Raw genomic sequence first — 13,036 nt, forward strand, 5'->3', positions numbered from 1 at the left:
GGGTAAAATTGACTTTGGCAGTGCTGGGTGCTTGGCAGCTGGGATTTCACAAGAATACAGTGAAAATTGAAATATTTCTCAGGAGCTGATGTTCTGAATAACTCGTGCCAGTTCGTGGGAACCAATTCCCATCCCTGCTTTCCCACTCCATCCCCTGCATCTCCGTGAGGATTCTCCAGATTCCAACATTCCCAGCACTTACACTCCCAGGAATTCCACTTGTCTCCTTCACATCCACTCCATCCTGCAGGTGGAACTGATATGCTTTTTGGTTTTATTTTAGTTTTTAATTCTTTTTAATTTTTATTTTTATTTTCATTTCTTTATTTTTTTGGGTTTTATTTTTATTTTAGTTTTTAATTGTTTTTATTTTTATTTTGAATTCTTTTGTTTATTTTTATTTTAGCTTTTAATTGTTTTTATTTTTATTTTTTATTTTTATCTTTATTTTTATCTTTATTTATTTTTTATTATTATTTTTATTTATTTTTCTTTTTTTGTTTATTTTTCTTTTTATTTTTACTTTTTATCTTTATCTTTATTTTTATCTTTATTTTTTATTATTATTTTTATTTCATTTTCTTTTTTATTTTTGTTTATGTTTATTTTTTAAGTTGTTAATTGTTTTTATCTTTATTTTTTATTTTTTCTTTATTTTTACTTTTATTTTTATTTATTTTTTATTCTTATTTTTATTTATATTTTTGGGCTTTATTTTTGTTTTTTTATTTTTGTTTTTTTTATTTTAGTTTTTAATTAATTTTGTTTTGAATAATTTTTTATTTTTTAAATTATTTTTATTTGTTTTTGGTTTTGGTCTTTGTTTTTATTTTTGTTTATTTTTATTTTAGTTTTTAATTATTTTTATCCTTATCTTTATCTTTATTTTTTATTTTTATTTATTTTTATTATTTTTTTTATTTATATTTTTAATTTTGGGGGTTTTTTTGTTTCTTTTTATTTTAATTTTTAATTATTTTTATTCTTGTTTTTATTTTTATTTTTATTTTATTTCCTCTCTAGGCCCCAGTTGTTGATAACCAGAGGGGCAGTGGGAAATTCCTCCTCGTGTTCTTTCTTTCAGTGTTTATTTTCCTGCTGCTTTCCAGTGTCATCGATCAGATAAAACACTCCACAAATTCATTAAATTCGAAATTAAAAATGATCAGAGGGTTACAAAAATTAATCACAATTTACAGTATTATAAAATTTATAATTATATATTTATTATTATTATTATTATTAGCATCATTATTATCATTATTATTATCATTATTATCATTATCATCATTATTAAATATATATATTTTATAAAATATATAAAAATATATATAATTTTAATACATATTATGTTCTTATAATATATAGTATGTTATTATAATATATCAATATAATATATAAAATATGTAATTATAACATGTAATAATAGCTTATGATAATATATAATATAAATTATAAAATATATAAAAATATAAATTATAAATTAAAATTTAGTTACAATATTACAAATACTAAATTATATATAAATATAGATAATTATAATATATAATAATGTAATATTTTATAAAATACATGATATAATGTAAATATAAAATATATATAATTATAAATTCTAAATTGCAATTGTTACAATATTACAAATTATGAATTATATAATATATAAATACATAGAATTATATATTATTTTATAATATCCATAATATAAATATAAAATATATAAATATAAATTCTAAATTACAATTTAGTTACTATATTATAAATTATATATCAATATATATCATTATAAAATGTAATATTTTATAATATAGAATATATTATATAAATATAAAATATATATAAATACAAATTCTGAATTACAATTTAGCTGAAATATTATAAATTATAAAATATAGAAATATATATCATTATAATATCTATTATTTTATAATATGTATAATATATAAATATAAAATATACATGATTATAAATTCTAAATTACAATTTAGTTACAGTATTATAAATTATATAATATAGAAATATATACAATTTTATATTATTTTATAAACCTCACTCAGCCCTTAAATCCATCATTGGGCCATAATTAACATTAAATTTAATTAACATTTTTTAATTAAAACATTAAAACCCCCCAGGACATTGTGGGCAGCCAGGACAATTATTTTTTCCTTTTTATTTTTTCCTTTTTATTTTTCCTTTTTATTTTTTCCTTTTTATTTTTTCCTTTTTATTTCTTCCTTTTTATTTTTTCCTTTTTATTTTTTCCTTTTCTCTTCTTTCCTTTGCCCCTGGAAAATCTCTTCCCTAGAAAATCTCTTATTTTTCCTGGAAAATCTCTTCCTTCCCCTAGAAAATCTCTTCTTTCCTCTGGAAAATCTTTTATTTTCCCTAGAAAATCTCTTCTTTTCCCTGGAAAATCCTTTCCTTTCCCTAGAAAATCTCCTCTTCCCCTGGAAAATCTTCTCTTTCCTGGAAAATCTCTTTCTTCTCCTGGAAAATCTCTTATTTTCCCTAAAAAATCTCTTTCTTCTCCTAGAAAATCTTTCCTCTGGAAAATCTCTTCCTTCCTCTGGAAAATCTCTTCCTTCCCTTATAAAATCTCTTCCTTTCCCCTATAAAATCTCTTTTTTCCCCTATAAAATCTCTTCCTTCCCCTATAAAATCTCTTTTTTCCCCTATAAAATCTCTTTCTTTCCCCTATAAAATCTCTTTTTTCCCCTATAAAAACTCTTCCTTCCCCTATAAAATCTCTTTTTTCCCCTATAAAATCTCTTTTTTCCCCTATAAAATCTCTTCCTTCCCCTATAAAATCTTTTTTTTCCCCTATAAAATCTCTTTTTTCCCCTATAAAATCTCTTCCTTCCCCTATAAAATCTCTTTTTTCCCCTATAAAATCTCTTCCTTCCCCTATAAAATCTCTTTTTTCCCCTATAAAATCTCTTCCTTCCCCTATAAAATCTCTTTTTTCCCCTATAAAATCTCTTTTTTCCCTGCCTGCCTCCCTCCCTCCATCTGGACTCGTTTCCCAGAGCAGGAGCGTTCACTCCTCTCCCTTCTGCCGAGCTCCTTCCCTGAGTCACAGCAAATTCCTTCCGCTCTTTCCCACCAAAATTCCCCTTTTTGGCTGCTGGGGTTTTTCCCGAAGCCCTTGGGGAGCTCCTGGAAACTCCCCCAGCTCCTGCTGTGTCCCTTTCCCTGGGAGCTGGAATCACTTCCCAGCTTCTGCAGGGTCCCCAGGAGGGTCCCCAGGAGGGTCCCCGAGGGCTCTGGGGTGGCCTTTGGGGTCAGCTTTGGGGTCACCTGGCAGTTCTGTCCCCGCAGCCGCTGTCCCAGCACGGGAGGTGCTTTAGGGTGTGTCCCTCACATTCATCTTCTCATTTCCTGCACATCCTGGAAAACCCCAACCAAAAACTGATCCAGGGGGGATCCTCATCCAGAGGAACCGCGGAGCTGCTCCTGGAGCCAGGCTGGGAGAGCTGGGGGTGCTCAGCTGGAGAGGAGAAGCTCCAGGGAGAGCTCAGAGCCCCTTGCAGGGCCTGAAGGGGCTCCAGGAGAGCTGGAGAGGGACTGGGGCCAAGGGCTGCAGGGCCAGGAGCCAGGGAATGGCTTCAGAGTAGGATTTGATGGGATCTTGGGCAGGAATTGTTCCCTGGCAGGGTGGGCAGGGGCTGGGATGGAATTGCCAGAGCAGCTGGGGCTGCCCCTGGATCCCTGGCAGTGCCCAAGGCCAGGCTGGACATTGGGAGCTCCTGGGACAGTGGGAGCTGTCCCTGCCATGGCAGGGGGGGATGGGAAGGGCTGTGACAATCCCAAACCTCTCTGGGATTCCGGGATTCTCCCCAAATGTCTCTATTTTGTTGCTGTATTTTATATATTGGTAAAGGTCTGTCTGCACAAACCAGCCTCTGGGATAAGTCGCAATATTAAAGGCTAAAATCCTTGAAACTTGCCTGTAGAAAGTAAAACAATGTTCCTGTGTACAAGGATAAGAATGTAAACTTGTGTGTACTAGCCAATAGTAGCTTGCTCTGCCCGCAGACCCTGTAGAACCCTATAAAAGGTGTGCTAAAGATAGAAATCAACGGCATTCACAATTACTTCTGTGAAGACTGGTGAACAGCTTGGGGGTCTTTCAACATCTGGCGCTCCGACCAAGGACACCCCTGCGGGCAGAGGGGCTTTGGAGTCAGCGGAGTGGATCTGGGCATTAGACGTCGTGGGCTTGGATCGGTACCGGATAGGCAGCCTGAGCGCGGTGAGACGCGGTGCGGTAGGACGTGGAAATTCAGGCTGCTGTGGGGGGCCCAGGCAGGCAAGAGCGTGGTAGAAGGGTCGCAACCTTCCCCCTTGCGGGTTGCCGTCAGCATGGATGTGGAATTTGCGGCGGCAGATAAACTGCTTCTCTGCATCCTTGTTAAACGAGGCGAAGCAGCCCAGGAAAAGGACCTGGATATGCTCATTATATGGGCTAATTGTCATGGGCATTTGCAGTGCCCACACTGCTTTTTGCGGTGCAAGAATGGACTGATATATGGGCTCTGATATGGGAAACGGCAATTACGGAAAAGAGCAAGGACACTGTGTCTCTCGGTTGAACTTGGCAGATTGTAATTAATACCTTAAAATCAGGAAAGCAAGATATACTGAGGCTGTGAGCTCTGTAATTCTACCTGCATCACAGCAGCAGATGCCTTCACCTCCCACTGCTGGGCAAGCTATCTCCTATCTATGCTGCCCATGGAGAGAGGGAGGGAGAGTCAAAGAGAAGAAAAAAATGAGAAAAAAAAAAAAAAAAAGTTCCACAGCGAACGCTGAAACAACGAACAGAATCTGTTCAGTTATGGCAGGATGTGATACATCCAGAAATATTTGCTTCATTTTTGGAGTCACTTTTAGCATTACAATCTTATTTAAGTTCCATCTTTACCACCCTGGAAGGAAAGAAGCCAAATTTAGATTGGTTTCCACCCGAACCAGGGGGACATGGGGGAGCGAGGTGGGTGCAGAGAACAAAGGCACCCTGGGGGTAGAAGCAGCACAAGAAAAGTTCCAAGGCCACGCTGATAAGCTGCAATGATCAGCTGTTAGCACCTGGCCGTGAGAGACTTTTCGTGTAACATCGCCTGCTTCTGTAAAATCGTGCCTTTTTCCTCTATCGGCGAACAAGAGAGATTGAGAGAAAAAACTGCATTTGTTAGAGTTAACTTTGTGAGGTTTTTCTTTTCTTTCTCTCTGTTTTTCCTCTCTGCGAGAGTATGTAGAGAATGTGAAGAAAGATAAGAGCAGCAGAGAGCAGCAGCAGGGCGGGCAGTCAAACCCCACCCCGCTCCCTCTCTAAGAAGAAGCGTCGGGATTGTACCCAGTTTGTTAAAAAGTCGTGATTTATTGGGTTTTCAAAATGTTTTTATATACCATTTTAGAGTTAATTTTGTGTTTTAAGTAATTATGAGTTTATGCAATTGCAGTTTTTAGGATTTTACTGAGAAGTTATTGTGAGTCTTTGAAAGTGAAAAAAAAAACAACAAAACAAAAAACAAAAAAAAAAGAGAGAGAGAAAAACTGTTTAACAGAAGTTGCCTTGCAATAATTGGATTTTAGAACCCAAGGTTAAAATATGGTGTGATTTACAGCTTCTAGGAAAACCTTCCAATTAATGTTATCTACAGAAGAGATTTATGGTTTAAAAAAAAATAATTAGTTAAGAGAACTTTACTGTACAAGACAAAGTTAAGTTAAAGTATATATTATCCATTTGCTTGTTTTTTCCACAATTTTAATAAGATAATTTTAATGTGAGTCCTTTTGTTATATAAAACACATATAACTGCATATACACCAATTTGGATTTTGGGTTTTAGTTTAAGAATTGGACTTGATGTTTCTGAAAAAATGTAAATGTAGTACTTTTGAAAAGTGCTACAAAAGCTAAATGGCAACTTGCCAATTCCTGTGTTGTTGTGGTTTTTCTCCAGAAAAACTACACTTTTAAATCCTAACCAATTTAAGCACATACTAGGTAAATTTCTGTTATGAATGAGTATTTTTAGTAACATTTGCAGTTATTGTGGGTTATTCTTAAAGTTAGATGACATAGAATTGTGATGTATTTGTTACATTTTTATAATCTTTATAGTGAATCCATGTTATTGTTATATTGTGTTTGAAAGGTATATATCAAACTTTTAGCTGCCTTTTTGTAGTAACAGAAAAAGATTAAGTTATATTTTTATTTAGTATAGATTAAGTGTTAATAGAATTAAGGATAGTCGAGTTTTATAATGTTTAGGCTTGAATGTTTTTAAGTTAAGTTTTCTAACTTAGATATTCTTTTAAGGTTAAGTTTGTTATTTCCTTTTGTCATAAATAATTATTGTTAGGTTTAAATATTGTTTAATTTAAATTGTTTTATGTTTTATTGGAGACACTTGTCTAAACTGCAACGTATAGTTATTTTCCTAGAGAGATGAAGACAACCACAACTGAAACAGCAGTGATGGAACACTGGTGAACACCTGTTTGTGGATAGAAGTGAATGCAGTCTGTGACACCCTTGACTTCACCAGGAGTTCTATTGGTTGTTGCAATCTCTGCAGTTTTTGTTTGTTATAGCTTTCTTATTTTTCAGTGTTTCCAGAATTTTAAGAAGATGTACCATTGTTGAAGATCAGCTGCTATGGGGGAGGCTTCAGATTAAACCAACTGCTGCATGGTTTAATTAGTCTGGTACCTAAGGCTTCTGATCATTTGCTTTGTACAAATGCATTTTAACAGTTTGCTGTGCTGTAAGCATCTCATAGCTGCTGCTATTGAGAACCTTGTTTTAGAAATGAGTTAAGAGGCATCTTTCCAGTTTAAAGCCTAGGCCCTGGCCAAGCCTTGACTTTACCTGGATGAAATGTTTGCCAACAGATCCATATGTTTTCTGTACCAAATCAGTATTTGAGTCACTTTTTGACTCAACAATTTGACCCTGTTAATATGACAGCTTTATCAATTTTGAAGTGGGCTTGGAGAATCATTTCCGGAGATGATTACCCAATCCTTCACTGATCTTTTTTTTGTTTCTGTTTGTTTGCTAACTATGGGATGCTGGTGCAGTGTTTTAGTAATTAATAGTAGTTTTATATTACATATGTTATTAATAATGTTTATGATTTAATTGATTTTTAACTGGTATAAGTTCTTAATTGTGTATATGGTTTTGTGTTGATGTTGATGTTTATAACAGAAGTACATCTCATTTTATTTTTTTTAAGAAAAGGGGGGAAATGGATGCCCTAAAAGCATTTGATTAGTGTAATTCATTAACTTCAAGGAGAGAAGTGTCTGTGTTTTGTTGGCAGGTTCAGAAAGGTCACCTGTCCATCTGCCCAGACTGTGTGCCTCTGAACACACGAGATCCAGTGAACAGAGATGTCATCACACACCCTTGGTACTCCAGACATGGATCAGAAGTGGAGCTGTCAGGACACAGTTGTGTCTGAACACTATACAGACAGTTGCCAACAGAAATTTTATGTTGTTATTATGATGTTGTGTCTCTACCAATTTTTCAGGTATCCTTTGTTTTAAGATTTAGAAGGATCTGAAGAACAACTTGAACATCAAAGCCCTCAGTCACCGATCAGCTGCCAGCTGACATCACGGGAGCAGTGAACGTTCCAGGACTGAATCGTGTTAGAGAAATTCTGTAGAAGATCTAAGAAGTGTAGAGACTCCATTTAACTGTATATAAAGCAAATTGTAGTTGTGTTTTTATCCTTTCAGCAAATTGCTTTCACGCTTAGACCACATATATACCAGAGCACGTGTGTTAAAAGTAGTTAGATAATAGTCTAAGATAGAGTTTAGCCTGTGTAGTAATTGTTATGTTAGTATAAAGTATAAGTATTTCCCCTTCAAGAGCTAGTGTAAGCATCTTTGAAAGTTCATTTAACGTTAAAGTTTAGCTGTGAGTTTGCTCGTATGGTGTCATTTACATGGAACAAACTGCTTATGGTAATTGTGTTGTGTATAGTCCTGACCAACTGTCTGCTAATTAATATCCAAAAGTGACAGAACATATGGGTCACTCTGGCACATTGAACTGGCCAAAGGTCAATGTGTTTGAGCCTAGCCACACCTGGAGATCCTTTCACACCTGTCTCGTAGGAGTCCCTGAATGGGATCCTCCAGCATTTAAAGGTTTAATTAGTAACGAGACTCCACTGAATCGATTGGCAATGTTGCAAGAGTGCAGTCGCACTCTTGGCTTCACATTAAGACAACTTGAAGCCTGTTGGCAAGCAAAAATTACCAAAGTTCTCAATGTTACAACCCTCAGAAGAATTAGATTTGTTAAGTTCCACCGATACCTCAGGTGGATGGATAATGTTTGAACCCCCGACAAAAAGTCATTCTAACAAAGTAATGCGGCACTGAGCTGCAGTCAGCCCTACAGCTGATCTTGTTACTACCATTGAAAGTAAAGCTTTTATTTGTGGTGCAATCTCACAGGACAATTACCAAAGCGATTACCTAGTTCCATCTTCCTCATCTGTGGAGATACAGCATGGAATGAGATTCCTGCTAATCCACAGAGGACCCTGTTATCTTGGGAAATTAACTTTGTTCCACCCAAGTTTACATCAATTGTTGAATGTAACTAGCAAAATGAAAAACATCAAACAGTCAAAGCGAAGCCTGAATGAATTGGGGCCTAGCAACTCTAAAAAGGCTCGCTTGCTAGACTAAGGAAGGATTGAACTTAACATCCACGATGTTAAGTGAGCTTTCAGCCGATGTGAGTAGTGTGTCATGCAGTATTATGAAATCGAGCTGCAATTGACTTTTTGCTCTTAGCACAAGGACATGGTGGTGAAGAGTTTGAAGGCATGTGCTGCTTGGATCTTACTGATCATTCAGCTTCCATCCATAAGCAACTACAACAGCCACAGGATGGGTTACATGCCCTGAAAGAAGATAGTGACCCCATCGGAAGTTGGTTTGCCAGCTGGGGCATCACCGGATGGTTGAGGTCTCTTGTGCTAGAAGGGGGACGGACTTTACTTATAATGTTAATTGAGATGACAGTTAAAGTTTTGTGTTATCTTATCCAAAGCCTGGTTTGTGCAAAAAGAGAAAGGGGGAATTGTTGCTGTATTTTATATATTGGTAAAGGTCTGTCTGCACAAACCAGCCTCTGGGATAAGTCGCAATATTAAAGGCTAAAATCCTTGAAACTTGCCTGTAGAAAGTAAAACAATGTTCCTGTGTACAAGGATAAGAATGTAAACCTGTGTGTGTTAGCCAATAGTAGCTTGCTCTGCCCGCAGACCCTGTAGAACCCTATAAAAGGTGTGCTAAAGATAGAAATAAACGGCATTCACAATTACTTCCGTGAAGACTGGTGAACAGCTCGGGGGTCTTTCAACACTATTTGACTTTCCTTGCCCCTGTGACCTTTTTGTTCCTTCAGCTGTTTACCCCTCCCAGCCTCCCAGAATTCAGGATGAATTTATTCACCAAGAGAAGCCTTTTCTCAGAAGAGCTGCTCAGACAAGTTCATTCCTGGCAGATTTCGGGCTGTTTGTCTCTCCACAAAAGCAGATCTGTGTTTGCCCTGCTCAGGCCCTGCCTGACTGCACTTCCTCTGTCTCCTGCAGGCTCGATTTCATCACAGATTTACTGTAAGTGAATCACTGAGCCCTTTTGTTGTTTTGTTTTTTTGCTCTGAGCCTCAGGGTGGTGAAATGCACACACACAATGGCCCGAGGGCTCCAGGAGATCCCAAATCCTGCTCCAGCTCAGCCACCTCCAACACCACCCAGCCAGGGAAAATCTGCTTTTTTTCCTTCCTGATCTCTTTGTGACCTCTCCTTTTCACAGGCACCCCAGCCTCACGAAATCCCAGAATCCCAGACTGGAAGGGACCTTAAAAATCATCCATAAAAACTCCAACCTCTTCCTAGGGTGGCACAATTCCCTTCACCCTCCGTGCCTGCAGCTTCAGGTGCTGCACATCCCAAGGAATTCCAGGACACGGGGAATGGCTCCCAGTGCCAGAGGGCAGGGTAGGACTGGAAATTGGGAGCAGAATGTCCGAATTGGAGATGCCTCTTCACACATCTAAATAATTTTCCATCTACTCCAGTTTTCCCCAGCTGGCACATGAGGGTCCAGAGCATCCCAAAACACCAGCAGAGCCAGCACAGCAGAGTTTGCAGTGGGAGCTTTTGTGGCTGACCACACCAATTTGGGGTTTCTGCAAGAGTTTGTTTATTTTTCATGTCATGCCTCTACCAAAGAACTCAATTCTGCTTCTGTTCCTGGAAGAATGTTAAAAATGCAAGCAGTAAACACCAGAAGTGGCAAGGGATGAGGTCAGAGTTTGGAGGGATTTTGGTATAGTAGGTCTGGGATTTGTTTTAGGCTTTCAAAGTGTAATTTGAATCCTCCTTATTTTCCTTCCTTGTTTCAGTTTTCTGAGTTACCTGTGGCTCTTCACAAGAACAGAGGGACCATTGAGGAACACAAGGCAGGGGCTGATTTCTCTCCCACTGTTATCCCAGAATTGTTCACATCCTGATTTCTGCCTGATGTGGAGCTGCCCCGGCTCTGGCAATGGATTCATTTCCCCTCTCTCTCTGTGTGTTTCTTTCTGGGCACCTTCCTTATCTTTTTGTAGATTCAAATTTATTTTTTTTTTCAAGATTCTGTGCCAGAAATTCAGCTGCAGGAAAGTCAGGGGATCGTTTATCCCTCACTGATTTGGCATTGAGCTTGCTTCCCTCTCCCTAGGCTCAAATAAAGCCAATACACTGAATTATCCCTGACCTCCTGTAGGTTCTGCAGATCTCCTGGATTATTGATATTATTTTGTTTTAATTGGATGTCACATTAAATCCAGCTCTCTCTTCCCTCCACCTTCATTAAATCACTTTATTCTCCATTCTCCTCAACGTTTAATGAATCATTCCTCACCACCAATGGTGGGAATCCCATTTTCCATTCCCCTTTTCCCACTCTCACCTCTCTCCTGGCAGGGAGGACTCCAGGACAGGGATTTTTCAGGCTTTGGCTCACCAGGAATCTCCAGATAAATCAGAAACCAAAACCCTGCCCGAGTTTCCCCTGAAACCAAAACCCTGCCTGAGTTTTGGCAAAGGGCAGATGAACACGACCCATTCTGGGATTTCTGCACCAAAGCAGAGGGGACGGGAAACTCCCTCTGCCAAAGGCACAAAAATCTTTAATTTGGAGTTCCTTCATCAATCAAATCTCACTAATTAAGGGCCCTTCCAGTCTCAGAGCGCTCTGAGCGCTGTTTTGTTGTTTCATGGAGATGTTTCTGTGAAAAATGAGGTTTATATTTTTTTATATAGAATTTAAAAGTTTAATAGACAATGAGGAGATAAAAATAGAGTAAAATATACAGATATGGCCGGGTGTCTGCATTCACCTTACTGACAAAGGATTGTCCCTTAAAAACAGGACCCTACTACATATCCATAAATTCTCATACATAATTCAAACATTCTTCTTAAGTTTTAGATGTTTCTTTGTTCAGTTTTCACCTTGCCCCCTTCCCAATAAATCAATTTTCTTGGCACCACTGGGTTTTATATCCTCTGATAAGGGCGCAATAAATCCTTCTCTTGGAGGTCTTGGAGGACAAGATAATCTTAAGAATTCAGGGGGGGTCTCTGACCATCTTTTCAGTCTCTGGGTTATATAAACAAAAAGTAGTTTGTGCTTTAATATCATGTTATAGCCTAACATATATATGTATTATACCACTATTTCTAAGTTTCATCAATAACAGAAATAGAGGGAACTGTATTAACACAACAAAGTTTTCTAACCTTATACATGTAACATTCACTTTAATGTTTGTGAAAAGCCAATAATATAATATGCAGTTATAACAATATTTATGTTGTTATTATTATTGCTATTATTAATAATAATACTATATTGTTGCCATACTAAATAATAATAATAATAATAATAATAATAATAATAATATTACTGCCACACTACTGTTATTATTAATAACAGTGTCACCAGGTGTGCTCAGTGTCACTGTAGGTGTGCTCAGTGTCACTGTAGGTGTGACAGTGTCACCAGGTGTGACAGTGTCACTGTAGGTGTGCTCAGTGTCACTGTAGGTGTGACAGTGTCACTGTAGGTGTGTTCAGTGTCACTGTAGGAGTGTTCAGTGTCACTGTAGGTGTGCTCAGTGTCACTGTAGGTGTGACAGTGTCACTGTAGGTGTGCTCAGTGTCACTGTAGGTGTGACAGTGTCACTGTAGGTGTGCTCAGTGTCACTGTAGGTGTGACAGTGTCACCAGGTGTGACAGTGTCACTGTAGGTGTGCTCAGTGTCACTGTAGGTGTGCTCAGTGTCACTGTAGGAGTGTTCAGTGTCACTGTAGGTGTGACAGTGTCACTGTAGGAGTGTTCAGTGTCACTGTAGGTGTGTTCAGTGTCACTGTAGGAGTGTTCAGTGTCACTGTAGGTGTGTCAGTGTCACTGTAGGAGTGTTCAGTGTCACTGTAGGTGTGTTCAGTGTCACTGTAGGTGTGCTCAGTGTCACTGTAGGAGTGTTCAGTGTCACTGTAGGTGTGTTCAGTGTCACTGTAGGTGTGTTCAGTGTCACTGTAGGAGTGTTCAGTGTCACTGTAGGTGTGTCAGTGTCACTGAAGGTGTGACAGTGTCACTGTAGGTGTGTTCAGTGTCAGTGAAGGTGTGACAGTGTCACTGTAGGTGTGACAGTGTCACCAGGTGTGACAGTGTCACTGTAGGTGTGCTCAGTGTCACTGTAGGTGTGACAGTATCACTGTAGGTGTGACAGTGTCACTGTAGGTGTGTTCAGTGTCACTGTAGGAGTGTTCAGTGTCACTGTAGGTGTGTTCAGTGTCAGTGAAGGTGTGACAGTGTCACTGTACGTGTGACAGTGTCACCAGGTGTGCTCAGTGTCACTGGGGCTGGTGCCCAGTGCAGCTGAGGAAACCCGGGGTGAGATGTCCTCACATGAACCACGGGGACAGCGACAGGGA

Source organism: Pseudopodoces humilis, chromosome 2 (assembly GCF_049639895.1).
Source record: "Pseudopodoces humilis isolate 2021_Gansu_Grassland_sample_001 chromosome 2, ASM4963989v1, whole genome shotgun sequence".
Taxonomy (NCBI): Eukaryota; Metazoa; Chordata; class Aves; order Passeriformes; family Paridae; genus Pseudopodoces; species Pseudopodoces humilis.